The sequence below is a fragment of the Scylla paramamosain genome, chromosome 1, assembly GCF_035594125.1.
Source record: "Scylla paramamosain isolate STU-SP2022 chromosome 1, ASM3559412v1, whole genome shotgun sequence".
Classification (NCBI taxonomy): domain Eukaryota; kingdom Metazoa; phylum Arthropoda; class Malacostraca; order Decapoda; family Portunidae; genus Scylla; species Scylla paramamosain.
In genome coordinates, this window is record NC_087151.1 from 5,222,501 (window position 1) to 5,237,500 (window position 15,000).

General features: G+C 43.7%; 1 protein-coding gene across 7 annotated transcripts in view; it reads left to right on the forward strand.

The window, feature by feature from the left end:
* Positions 1–15,000, forward strand: part of LOC135093066 (uncharacterized) — a 182,083-nt gene that overhangs the window by 12,475 nt on the left and 154,608 nt on the right. The window lies entirely within an intron of this gene.

Genomic DNA, 15,000 nt, shown 5'->3' on the forward strand with positions numbered 1-15,000 from the left:
TTCTTGCAGCTTCCCTTATTTCTTATGTTCTTATGTTCTTATGAGTGTCATCTTTTAATGTTAAGGAACGTATTTCCACGACATCTTTCTAGTTTTAAGCTGACATGACGCCGTAGCAGTGAAAGAGTTAATTTTTGGTTGTACTCGTAGTAAGCGTATGTGTATGTATGTATTTATATTTTTTTTTTAATTTTATTTATTTGTATTTTCCACTTATCGTTTCGTTTTATTTTTTTCTTTTCTTTTGTTTTTTGGAGTGTTTGGTGTGGATTTTTTGGTTCCTCATGCTTTTAATCTCTGTTTGAAATTTAGGTGTATATTCATTTTTCTTCCGCATGAATCCTGAATTTGTTTTAGGTGCACATTGCTCAAAACTCTTGCGCCTTATCATGATCGCGTTCAGTGGGCCGCAGTGAAAAAGTATTACGGTTTTCAAGAGTGTTTTTATTGATTTCATGGTTTAACAAGGATTGTGCGTCACCCGTGAGAAAGGAAAACCACTCATGAGATCGTGACTAATCTTCCCTTGGGCCTTTTGGAATAGTGGTAGTATTGGTTGATGGGGCTCTCAAGCGTGTTTTCATGATGCTAGTGATAGTTAAACAAAGAGTCTGCGTCATCACTGAGGGGGAAAAAAAAACACCTATGCAATCCAACTGATCTTCTCTAGAGCCTTTGAAAATAACCCTTGAAAGAACACAAACCCCAAGAATACAAGGGTTAGGATTATATAAATATATTTGTGATTTATTTATTTATTTATTTTATGCGTGGATGAGGGCGATCAGAGACATGACAGTAGGGAAAGTAAAAAAGGCTCGCTAATTTGTCGCTCCTTCTCTGTTAATAGATAAAGAATAAAATAATAAATCAGATAAATAAAATAGCAAATGAAATAAAAAAAAAAAGAAAAAAGTTAATAGAGGAAAGATATCCAAAGTGGAGGTTAGTTTTATTTAAGTCATATAAGATGTGTGTGTATGTTTGTATGCAGGTGTGGCATGAAAACCTGTCTTTTACTTTTTTTTTCTTTTCCTTTATAGTGGCCATAGCACCTTCCTGTACTATCTCACTCGCTCACTCTCTCATCCCCTCTCTCTCACTCTCTCTCTCTCTCCCTCCCTCTCCCGCGTGACGTTGGTCGTGCCGAGTCTCACAGAAAACCAGACACGACCTGCTGAAAAAAAACTCGGCTGATATCTGAGGAGCTGCTAAAGGAAAGCGAGCGAACACCCACCACCACCACCACCACCACCACCACGACAACCGCGGCCCCTCGTGTCTCCTCCCTTGAAAAAAAAAGTATGAAAAAAAAGTTGCAGCGTCACTCCCCCCACACGTGCACATCCACTAAAAATTATGATCCGTTTTCTTTCTGTCCAACGTTTTCGATTTTGTGGTTTACATATACGTATGTTACAGGTGCAGTGAAAGGGGAGGAGGTTCGGTTCTTATTAGTTCGGTTTATTTTCTTAATAGTGTATACTTTCATAATGTTACAGTAATGCGGTGGAAGAACCTATATTTTTCTTTTATTTTAGACTTTCCTTTTTTGTTTTGTTTTATAGCACGAGTATTTGCAGTGGAAGTGGTCATACTTTCCCTCCTTCTATTGGTTGTAGGTTTTCCAGTCCCCAGAGTGGGTTAAAGGAGAAAGCACATCGGCACACATTGTATCAGCGGAATCATGTCGAAGTAGCACTTATACCGAGGCGCTGTTACTACTCAGGCTTGTGTTTCTAAGCGCTTTCCTCTCACATCATCACTGTTTTCAGAGGCCACAGAGATGATTAGCCGTTTTAATGGGTGGTTTTCTTGTTGGTGTTGCAAAGGCCTTGTTCATTTATTACTAGAATCATGGAGACACCCTTGAAAACGTCAGTAACTTCCACTAGAGTCTTTTGAATTGTTTTTTTTTAGGTAAGACGCCGAATCGTTTGAAAATATAACCTTGTAATGCAGGTGAAGATGTGCAGGATGCCTGGTAGCGAGATTGATGCGGGTGAAGGAAAAGTTTGCATTGTTCACGACTGCTATATACACACGTGTTAGGATCCAAGGGCATCAAGATGTGTGTGTGTGTGTGTGTGTGTGTGTGTGTGTGTGTGTGTGTGTGTGTGTGTGTGTGTGTGTGTGTGTGTGTGTGTGTGTGTGTTTACCCATTTTAAATCTCCCATTACATTTTTCTGTCAGTAGTATCTAACAAGGCCTTAGAACTTACGGTTAGCCTCTTAACTTCCGATTCTGGGAGCTTTATTGCACCAAGTGTGATTGCAGTTCCCTTAAAAGACAGTGAGTTATGCCTCTGTCCTTTGTAAACTCTTCGGTGTACACAAGTCACTCGTGTCATACAACTCTGACTTATAAATTGTTTTGATAAGAACCAAGAGGGCATCTGAATTCTAGAGTTAGGATCCAGAGTGCTCCACACACACACACACACACACACACACACACACACACACACACACACACACACACACACACACACACACACACACACACACACACACACACACACACACACACACACACACACAGTTCTTTACGGTGGAGTCGTCTCGTTAGCCTTAAGCCTTGGTGCATGGTGCCCTTGCTGGATCTGTTATTTATTTTATTTTATTTTATTTTATTTTATTTTATTTATTTATTTTATTTATTTTTTTTTTTTTTGTCGTGCTGGGAATCTTCGCCACCATCCTCTTCATTCGCATTTCCGGGACGTCAGTAACAGACTAATAATGAATGCGAGTAATGGTATTAGTAGTCACGTCACGGCTCCCTCCATTCGCCGCCATTTGTGAAGAACCCACAGGTACACACACACACACACACACACACACACACACACACACACACACACACACACACACACACACACACACACACACACACACACACACACACACACACACACACACACACACACACACACACACACACACACACACACACACACACACACACACACACACACACACACACACACACACACACACGGAATTTTATCATAAAGTCCCGTTGGTCCTATAAGCATAAGCACCACATGACGTGCGTAAGTCATTAATCCTTGTCCTCACCCTTCACCCTTCACCCCTCACTCCTTCCCACCTCACCCCTTCACCCCTCACGCCTCGCTACCTCTCCCCCTGCACCCTTCACCCTAATACCTGTGTTCGCGCTCACGGTTCCCGCCCTATGTATGTTATCATGCGTAGGTGTGTCTAGGAATGCAGGTGTAATGTAACTCACCTGCTGGGGGGAGTCGTAGCACACAGTATTATGTAAGCGAGTAAGTTTGGTTGCAAGATCAACAAGTACAACACCAGTCGACTCAAACGCTGCTTAAAGAAATGTTTTGTGTTAATATAAAAGTGTGTAAGACTATAATTATTATTACTTTTTTAGATTTGTCTGTAATTATTGATGTAAAGCTTTGCACATGAAAACACACACACACACACACACACACACACACACACACACACACACACACACACACACACACACACACACACACACACACACACACACACACACACACACACACACACACACACACACACACACCTTGCCAGCAATCTTGTGAGCCACTGCGTAACAAGAGTGTGAAGGGCGCCACACTCAGGTGACAGTAGAGGGTGTGCGCTGATTGGCAGATTGACTCTTGTCGCGCTGTGCTTTTGTTCCTTTTGTGTGCTAGAACGACAGCTACTACTGCTACTGCTACTACTTCTACTACTACTTCTTCTTCTTCTTCTCTTCGTTCTTCTTGTTCTTCGTGTTCTTGTTCTTGTTCCTGTTCTTGTTGTTCTTGTTCCTGTTCCTGTCCTTCTTCTTCTTCTTCTTCTTCTTCTTCTTCTTCTTCTTCTTCTTCTTCTTCTTCTTCTTCTTTCTTCTTCTTCTTCTTCTTCTTCTTTTTCTTCTTCTTTTTCTTCTTCTTCTTCTTCTTCTTCTTCTTCTTCTTCTTCTTCTTCTTCTTCTTCTTCTTCTTCTTCTTCTTCTTCTTCTACTTCTCCTCCTCCTCCTCCTCCTCCTCCTCCTCCTCCTCCTCCTCCTCCTCCTCCTCCTCCTCCTCCTCCTCCTCCTCCTCCTCCTCCTCCTCCTCCTCCTCCTCCTCCTACTACTACTACTACTACTACTACTACAACTACTACAACTAGGCTGGAACCACAAGTCTCACATCACCTCTACACTTATTCATGTACACTTAGTTGCATTGTAGACACACGAAGTAGTAGCACACGAGTAAGTGAGCCGCACAGCCGTCACAACATACCACTGCACGTGTCTCCTGCTGTGGAGTCCCTGCAAAAGTATACTGAGGAAGTTAGAGCAAAGTTATGAGCATTTTACCATTATAGCGCAAAGGAGAATGCAAAGTGAAAGCAGTTTTCTTTTATCTTCTTTTTTCTTCAGGCAGGGCAAAAGTTTCAATCCCCCCCTCCCCCCCTGCCAAATACGCACATAGTAAAAACAGGCTTGGGGGGAGGGTGTTGAGGGTAGCAGCCAAATTAAGGGGTCATCGTCACCAGCCTGCTAATATCCTGCTTCCTCGGACAGTTCTTGCCGCCAGTTTTCCTCTGGCAGAAGAAGCAACACGCTGCCAGAGTACAGAGAGAAATAGGGAAGAGGAAACACCACAGAAAATTAATAACGGGAGAAAAAAGGAGGATGAAAACATGAATAGAAGAAAAAAAAAGACTGTAAAAAAAAAACAAAGAAAGGGAAGTACGCATGGAAAGAGGATAGTAAAAGAAAGGAAAAAAAAAATAGGAAGGATAAAAAAAAGACTGGAAAATAAGAGCAGAGAAATTAAGAAGAGGGAAAATCTAAAAAAAAAAAACAAATAAAGAAACAAGTCAAAAAAAAAAGAAAGAAGGAACAAAGAGGAAACACAAGAAAAGAAAATGATCAACAGAACAAGAGAGGAGGAGAGTTTATTTCACGCATAACACTTCCTCCCCCCGCCCCCACCGTTTTAATTACTGTGAGAAAGCCATCAAGCGAAATCACCTTATAATCAGACAAGCTTGACATCTTTCCCTTTACTTTGGCGTCCCCAGCTGAGCAGTAACCTGGGCGCCTTTCCACTGTTTACTAGCCTTTACTAGCTTTCACGCTGTACTCCCTCACCCTCCCCCCCTTTAGAAAACCAGATTGAGTCGGAAACAGAGTGCTCGAAAAATCTTGCTTTCACTCTGCCTTCACCCTAGCGTCGGATTAGGGTGGTAGAGTGATGACAAGTGTGACAGGAAAGAGGAAGGGAGAGATTCGCGTGAGAGGTGATAGGGTGCAGATGCTGGAAGAGTTGTGATAAAGGTTTTGATGTAGTAATTTTACATCATGGTCGTAGATGAAGGAAAGTATAGGAGGGAAAAGTTTACTTGACGCGAGAGAGAGAGAGAGAGAGAGAGAGAGAGAGAGAGAGAGAGAGAGAGAGAGAGAGAGAGAGAGAGAGAGAGAGAGAGAGAGAGAGAGATATACACACACACACACACACACACACACACACACACTTAAACGATGACCGCAATTACAAGAACAGCAAAAAATTGTCTACGTGAGAGGAACATAAAAATTAACGAAATAACTGCTTTTTCTAATTGAGACAAGAAAGAAAGAAAGAAAACGCTAAGAGTTGTATTTCTTGTAGGATGAGCAGGATCCTCTTCTTATTCCTCTTCTTCTTCCCATTCCTCTACCCCTTCCTTTTCTTCTTCCTCTTCCTCTTCCTCTTCCTCTTCCTCCTCCTCTTCCTCCCCCTCTTCCTCTTCCTCCTCTTGGTATAATAAGGAAAGTATAGCCATAAGACGCACGCTGAAAGAATCAAGGAGAGGCAGGACCTTAACTAATTAGGCTGCAAATAATGCTTACGTACTGAGAGGCTGAGATGACTGGTGATACGACATGCTGCTGCTGCTGCTGCTGCTGCTGCTGCTGCTGCTGCTAAGGACCGCAATAGTAGTTCAGAATACCTTAGCAGAGGAGAAAGAGAAAAATAGTAATGAGCACATAAACAAATGAGGCGAGAGAAGAATGGCGCTCGAACACACACACACACACACACACACACACACACACACACACACACACACACACACACACACACACACACACACACACACACTTACACACACACACACACACACACACACACACACACACACACACACACACACACACACACACACACACACACACACACACACACACACACACATACACACACACACACCTCTGCCTTCCGCTGAAAACCTCATTCTTTCAATCACCTTTTATTGTGTTCCAGTTGTTTCTACCTGTCTCTGCCTCTTGAAGATTGTCATAAGCACTAGGAAATACAGAATCAGGCTCACTAGTGAAACGGATGAAAGACTGAGAATACTGGTTGGTTATTGCATTTAGGGAGGTAGACAGAACACGGGCGAGAAGGAAGAAAGCCTTGTGCAACGAAGCGGCGGGATGAGGGGGAGTTAACAATATCAGAAGAACATTTAGCAAGATATTAGCAATAGAGGCTAGTAAGAGATGGAAGCTTTCGGCGAAGAGAGAGAGAGAGAGAGAGAGAGAGAGAGAGAGAGAGAGAGAGAGAGAGAGAGAGAGAGAGAGAGAGAGAGAGAGAGATCGGGGGGAGGAGGGGGTGGCTGAAGACAGTCAGTCAGAGGAGAAAGGTGAGTTAATGAGACGATTTGTATTTCATTCCACCCTGTTTAAGAAATCAGTATGAATGGAATCCGCACCCCGCCTTCCTCCACGCGTATATGTGAAGCGATAGATATTTTAAATTTCTTGTTGATGGTAGATTAAAAAATTGTAGAAAGACAAGAAATCAAAGCAATAGAACGGTAGCTTGAAGGATTAGAGCGGTCACTCTTTTTAGGAAGATGATTAACGTACACGCAAACATTCAACAAGGAAGAAAGGCAGATGTTGACAGAGAGTTGGTAGAGTTTCACCAGCAAAATGCAAGCACGGATGCACAGTTATGGAGAATAATAGGCGGGACTCCCATCAGGTCCATCAGCCTTCCGAGACCTAAAGCTAGCGAGGGCATGGGAAACATAATGAGAAAGAATCTTAATATGAGGCGTGAAATAGTTGGAGTGTGGTGAAGAGGGAGGAACAAGCTCTTAATCATCCAACGTTGAGCTTTTAGCAAAGGTTTAAGCAGAGTTCAGATTTAGAGATAGATGAGATGGCAGTGGTACCATCAAATTGAAATAGAGGAGGAAGATGAAGAAGGCTCGAGGGGAGTTAGAACTAGAATCATTTTGACATCTTCTATTCATGAAAAAGTCTTGGCACGATTCCGGATAGAAGTGAAAACTGCACGAGATTTTGGTGATGGAAGGCTAGAGTAGCGTTTGTGGGCCACCTCTCTATCATGCATAGCACGAGAACAGGTTGAGTTAAACGAAAGTTTAGAAGGTTTAGGGCAAGAGAGAGTGAAGAATGTACGCCTCCATGCCAGACACCATCACCTCCGTTATGCGCTCAGCACACAAAGATGTGTTCCTGACACGAAAGCAGTAGTCATTCATTCCACAGAAAATCTGAATAATACCTCCCCAGGTCCAACCACTTAGCAAAACGGCAGAGGCAGCTCCGCTTTGGGGAATCCAGAGGAAAAAGTGGAGCGATAGGACGAGGTCCAGGTATGAAGTTATGATCGGAGGAGCCCAATGGAGAGCAGAGAGTGACAGAATAAGGAGAAGGATTAGAGGTTAGGAAAAGGTGAAGGATGTTGGGCGTTTCTCAGTGACGGCCAAGAATACAAATTGGGTGCGTCTTCTGTCCAGAGCAAGAATCTCAGCGAGACCGCTGTATTATGCTGGCAGCCCTGCTCCCCAGTGGCCCGCAGAGTCATTGCGAAACTCATCGTCACATAAAAAATACTTATATTTCTTCACTTAGCTCAACAATTACAAAAGTTTAGCTGTTTGTTCAACTATATCAGTTTTCATTCTCGATAAAGTAAAAAACAGTAATTATGCTGAGTATAAGTTAAGAAAAATAAAATTTTATGAGTTATACACCACTTTATTAATAATGATGTAAAAGAGAAAAGGACAAATTTTCATGACTGTGTTGCATGTCGTGCAAGAAACAGGGTAGGGAGGAGGTGGGTGTTTTCCTTCCTCTTCCTCCGTCCCTCCCTCCCCACCGGACCCACCCTGTGAGTCACAGTTGATAATTAATGATAATATTTGAGTAAACAGTTTACTGTTTTACGCATCTTGCTTAGGACACAGTTTCCAGCAACTCATATTCACGTCTCGGGCCACGTTGACAAAAAACAAAACAAAGTCACGAATTAATAAACAATCTGGAAATTAAAATGGATTTTGTAAAATTTATGTTCATAATGATCGTGGGGTGCCTGGCGTCAGCGTCCGGGACCCAGGACGAGCACCCCAGGGTTGCAAGGAGGCCTTGGCGGGCCTGATGCGCCACATAGAGCGGGAGAGGCTCCTCTTACAAGAGCTGGAGCGCCAGCAGGAGTTGACCGCTCAGGGAAAGGCGCAGCGCAGGCAACTCCATAAAGAGAAGATGGAGAAACAAATGCTGCTGCAGGAGGAAGTGCAGCAGCTGGAGGCTGAGCTTGCCCTGCAGCAGCAGCGGGCAAGCGAGGCCCAAGCACAGGCACCCTCCAGGCTGCGCTTTCTGCGAGCCGAAATGCAACAGGCGGCGGAGCTCAGGCGGCAGGAAGCCAAGAAGGCGAACAAGGCGACCCGCCGCCTGTGTGAGGCACTGACAGAGGGCCGAGGGGACATGCGTCAGCTGTGCCGCGGCGCACACCTGGGCATGTCCCCAGAGCTGGCCCAGGTGCTTCACTGGCTGGAGCAGCAACAGGATGATAGGGCTGACAGGAAGCACCACAGCATATCCTGGCCGCTCGTCAAGCTGGCTGCTTTGTGGGCAGGCTGGCTGGCGGCGGTCGGCATGCTGTGGTGCTGTGTCCAGTCTGTTAAGACTGTTAAGACGGACTGAGCGCCATGTCAAGACTGTTAGGAAAGACTCACCGTCAACTCAAAAGTGTTGCACTCTTCAGCACTCTTGAGCTGACGCTGAACCTCTCTAAACAGTTTTGACCTGTCGCTCATCCACCACCTTCAAACACAACACATGTGACACCACCTTCCAACACAAAACATCTGCCACCACCTCCCAGCACAACACAACACATCTACCACCACCCAACACAACACATCTGCCACCATCTCCCAACACAACACAACACAACACATCTGCCACCACCTCCCAACACAACACAACACAACACATCTGCCACCACCTCCCAACACAACACAACACAACACATCTGCCACCACCTCCCAACACAACACAACACAACACATCTGCCACCATCTCCCAACACAGCACAACACAACACATCTGCCACCACCTCCCAACACAACACAACACAACACATCTGCCACCACCTCCCAACCCAACACAACACAACACATCCGCCACCACCTCCCAACCCAACACAACACAACACATCTGCCACCACCTCCCAACACAACACAACACAACACATCTGCCACCACCTCCCAACACAACACAACACATCCGCCACCACCTCCCAACACAACACAACACAACACATCTGCCACCACCTCCCAACCCAACACAACACAACACATCCGCCACCACCTCCCAACACAACACAACACAACACATCTGCCACCACCTCCCAACCCAACACAACACAACACATCTGCCACCACCTCCCAACACAACACAACACATCCGCCACCATCTCCCAACACAATACAACACATCTGCCACCACCTCCCAACACAACACAACACATCTGCCACCACCTCCCAACACAACACAACACAACACATCTGCCACCACCTCCCAACACAACACAACACAACACATCCGCCACCACCTCCCAACACAACACAACACATCTGCCACCACCTCCCAACACAACACAACACAACACAACACAACACATCCGCCTCCTGGCAACATCATCCACCACCACTTCATCTTCTTTTCTCTCCTCTTTTTTCTATTTTAATTTTTCCTGCTCTCTCTCTCTCTCTCTCTCTCTCTCTCTCTCTCTCTCTCTCTCTCTCTCTCTCTCTCTCTCTCTCTCTCTCTCTCTCTCTCTCTCTCTCTCTCTCTCTCTCTCTCTCTCTCTCTCTCCTTCCCATACCTTGATTCGCCCATATACTTTATCTGTGTCTACCCGTTTACCTGGTTTAATTAGCGCTACCTGGCCCCGTGGTCGTGAGGCGCGGGAGGTGAGCGGTACTGGCGGGCAGTCATGCTCATCGCTTTCCCCTTGTCGTCATGTCTGGCACGTCCGTTTACTGACTTGTCGTTTTACCTTTTTTTGCGTGGCACTGTTCCTCTCATTTTGGACGGCACGCTTAAATATCATGATGTCTCTTCCCTACTACTTTTAAGATGCTCTGTTAGAAATTGTATGGTTTTTTTCAAGAGTGTTTTCATGATTTTAGGGTTGTATTATTGATGATTTTATGTTATTGGTGTGAAAAGCATCCATCCAAGTCCGGTTTATCATCTCTTTGGCGTTTGAAGATTATTGTAATGAGAGAACAAAGCGTCTTGGAAATATGGGCTACGTGTGTGTTTGTGTGGTGTGGTGTGGTGTGTGGTGTGGTGTGGTGTGGTGTACGCGCGTTAATAGATCTTTTTTGTCTGTAGGCCCGTATCTCACGTTTTCTGTCAATTAGGATGAAATGTGTAATTAATTAGGTGTTGAATATTTAATCGCCTAGTTTGGAGCCTTCGTTTCAAAACCTCTGATCACTTACAGTACTCGCCACTCTTGCCTCACCGTCGCATTGGCCAAGGTACGTGTGCATATGCATGATGGGTTGTTGTCGTCTGTGTTGTGTTGATGTGACGCTTCATGTACTGATGGATGGCAGTGTTTGGTGTGTTTTCTTCTCCTTGTTTTCCATCCTGTGTTGTTTAATAAGTAGTTTTGGGGGTTTGTTTGGGTTGTGTTTGTTTGTTTGTTTGTTTGTTTGGTTGGATGGTTGATTGGTTGTTTGTTGTTGTTGTTACTGTTGCTCATTTTGTTTGTTTGTTTGTTTGTTTGTTTGTTTGTTTGTTTGTTGTTGTTGTTGTTGTTGTTAGTATTAATGATGGTCTTTATCTTCATGTCATTAATATTTTTATTTTTTGTTTCATAATCATATTATTATTATTATTATTATTATCATCATCATCATCATCATCATCATCATCATCATCATCATCATCATCATCATCATCATCATCATCATCACCACCACCACCACCACCACCACCACCACCACCACCACCACCACCACCACCACCACCACCATTACTTTCCTTTCATTAAACTGAAGAGAGGAAAACAAAAACACGAGATGAGGTGAGGAGAGGAATCATGTCATGGTGAAGGGAGGAATGGAGGAAGGAAGAAAGGGAAATAAGCGTGTCAGGGTGAAGGGAGGAGGGGAAAAGAGCGCGTCAGAATGGCGGGCAGCGAGTGGAGAGATGGGCAGTCTGCGAAGGTCAAGAGACATTCCCGTGTGGTGAATGTTCAAGCAGGGCGCTGGTGAACACTGTGTGGCGGGGATGGGATGCGGTGGTAAGGAAGTGGTGGTGTGCTGGGGATGGAGGCAGTGCAGGAAGAGGAAGAGGAGGAGGAGGAGGAGTGAAATTGTGGTAATATGGAGGGAAGGATAAGGAGTATAGCTGCCCAGGAGGCAGCTGAAGGATTTTAGACCCACACGGTGACGCGAATCGTTTATTGCATTCGGTCAAACCTGAAGACATACGTAATAAACATAAGACATGCGTGGCACTACTAACTGTTACATACTGTATCAACATAATACAGAACACATAATACAGAACATGTTATGTAGCATACATTTGTTTGTTCTTCCATCATTACTTCTGTAACACTTCCATAACCGCCAGCTTCACTGGTGGCGGTAACAAGGAGGAATAAGATGAAGTCGAACGTATGATTGTAAGAGTAACAGCGTAGGAATACATACAAACATAAGGTAACAGGAGGTGTAGGAGGAGGAGGAGGAGGAGGAGGAATAAAATGATGTCGAAAATATGAGAGAAGGATTGTAGGAGTAGGATAGGGTAGGAATACCTAGAGACATCATCTGACAGGATACCTCTACGTCTGTAATGAGGGTACCTGCTGAACCTACGTAATATTATTGGTGACCTACGTGTGGGAGAGTACGATAGAACAGATTAAGGCTCCTTCTCGTCCACCTCTTCTTTTGGTAACGTGTCAGCAAGTAACAGGAGACACCAGAAACAAAACAGGAACTAGAAAATCAGATTTTTGTTACCCTGGATTGTTATGATTTAAATAATATTATTTAAGTTACCAGTTTCTAGTCCATTTTTTATCATGATCAAAGTTCATTATCTAAATCCAGGTGATTTTTTTTTTTTTTTTACTAATGAGCTCTTAAATTTACCATTCCATTGGCCTGAGTAAAATTATGATGTATAAATAATGCTTATTTCGATCGTATGAAGTATATTTATGTAATTATATAAATGGTAGTAGAAAATAAAGACTCAGTTGGTGCATATGAACAAGGAGGGTGTTACCTTGCAGCTATGGACTACAGCCTTCAGCACCTGGTCCAGAAAGGGAGAGGTGGTGATAGTAGTAGCAGTAATAGTACAGGTTGTGAAAGCAGCAGTAACAGCAGCAGTGATGGTAACAGGGAACGCAGAGGCGGTGAGTGTCTAATAGCATGATGTCCTCCACCGTCGTGCAGCTACAAGGAAAAACTCACAGCACGACCCGATTCTTGGAGACCGAAGTGGAGAGGTGAATGTGGCAGAAAATAAAGGAATGAGGTTTTATGACACAAGGAGATTATAGTGTAGTGAGAGAAAGAGACAGGGGCTCAGGTGGTGCTGGGGGTCAAACACTGAAACAGGTAATGGTGTCTTGAAGAGATGGAAGGGGCGTGAGCTGTCTAATGGTGTCTGGCGGGAAGGGAGGTTTTTCAGGTTTGATCGTGAAGATAGTGAGCTGAAAGAGAAAGGTGGAAAAAGAAATGTTTCAAGAGGATTTGTCTGTCTGAGTAGCTTCATGTCACTCAGTCGTTCGTGTCACTGCTGTTCTGCGTCTCTATGTTGTAAGAACGTAAGGGAATAAGTGAAGCTGCAAGAAGCCATCAGGTCTACACTTGGCAGTCTCTGCATGAAACACAGCTATCTATTTCCACCTATCATCCCCATCCAGAAATTTATCTAATCTTTTAAAGCACCTTAATGATTCAGCACTAACAACCTGAATACTGTCCCCATCCCATTCATCTACCACTACATTTGAGAACCAATTCTTTCCTATCTCTTTTTAAAATCTAACTTTTTCCAGCTTGATCTCATTGTTTCTTGTTTTATCCTGATTACTGATCCTGAGAATTTGCTTACATCACCCTTCTTATATCCCTATACCATTTAAAGACCTCTAAGAAATGTAAATTAAAAAACTTAAATCACGCTCCTTTGCTTTGTAACGTTCTGCTGTTGTGTTGCGTCGCCTTGGTGTTCACGTCACTTCCTTGCTTTATGTCATTGTTATTCCGTGTCGCTTTGAGGTCAGTGAGCGCAAGATTGAGAGAGAAAAAATTGTTATAAATAAAGCATTACTCATCTGTTATTACTGGGGTAAGAGGGTTTGACGGAGAGATAAACAGTTAAAGATGGGATGACTAAAGAGGTGCACGGGGAATGTGCTAGTAAAAGTAAGAAGGAGTAAAGTAAGTCGAGAGAACGGACTCGTAAGAAATAATGTGATGAAAGTAGAAGATAAGACTGCGAGCCATTATAAAAAAGAAATCTTAAAATGTTAGCCTAGATGGAATAAATATTAATGGATGAACTGATGATTGAACTGAAGAAAATCTATTATTTGCAAGACACATAATGATAAACAAATATATGAAAGCGAGTGAAATGTGTTTCTGAATATAAGTTACCTTTTTCTCTCTTAATTTTCTTTGTTTTTCTTCCTTTTCTTTGTTTTTTCTTTCTTTCCTTCTTTCTTCCTTTCCTTCTCCCAAATGAATAAAAATCTGTTATTAGCAAGTTACCGGAAAACAAATGTATGAAAGAGGAAAATTTGTTTCTAAATATACATTATTTGTTATCTTACTTATTTTTTTTATTTTACTTTTCTTACTTTTCCTTTTCTCATTTCCGTCTTTCTTTCATTTTCTTTCTTTTTTTTCTTTTACAGTTGGTTTCGATATGTCTCTCTCTCTCTCTCTCTCTCTCTCTCTCTCTCTCTCTCTCTCTCTCTCTCTCTCTCTCTCTCTCTCTCTCTCTCTCTCTCTCCTCTCCTCTCCTCTCCTCTCCTCTCTCTCTCTCTCTCTCTCTCTCTCTCTCCTCTCCTCTCCTCTCCTTCCTTCCTCCTCTCCTCTCCTCTCCTCTCCTCTCCTCTCTCTCTCTCTCTCTCTCTCTCTCTCTCTCTCTCTCTCTCTCTCTCTCTCTCTCTCTCTCTCTCTCTCTGGAAGCTAACCTCGCGACAGTGTATTAACCCATGAAAGCGAAGAAAGTCAGCCAAGAAAGTCAGCCAAGAAAGTCAGCCAAGAAAGTCAGCCAAGATAGTCACCCAAGAGAGTCACCCAAGAGTGTCACCCAAGAGAGTCAGCCAAGAGAGTCAGCCAAGAAAGTCAACCAAGAAGGAAGTCAGCCAAGGAAGTCAGCCAGGAAGTAAGTCAGCCAAGGAAGTCAGCTAAGAAAGTCCAGCAAGAAAGTCAACCAAGAAAATCCAGGCACGTTTGTCCAACCAAGAAAATCCAGCCAAGTTTATAAGCCAACCAGCGAAGGAAAGTCAGCCGGAAAAATGCAGCCAAGATAGCCTCTCCAAGCACATAATGCAATCCAGCCAACATATTCAAGGAAATCTGGCCACGAAGGACACACGGATCACAAATTTGCATCGTGAGGGAGGCAGACGTAGGTACAGTACATCCATCA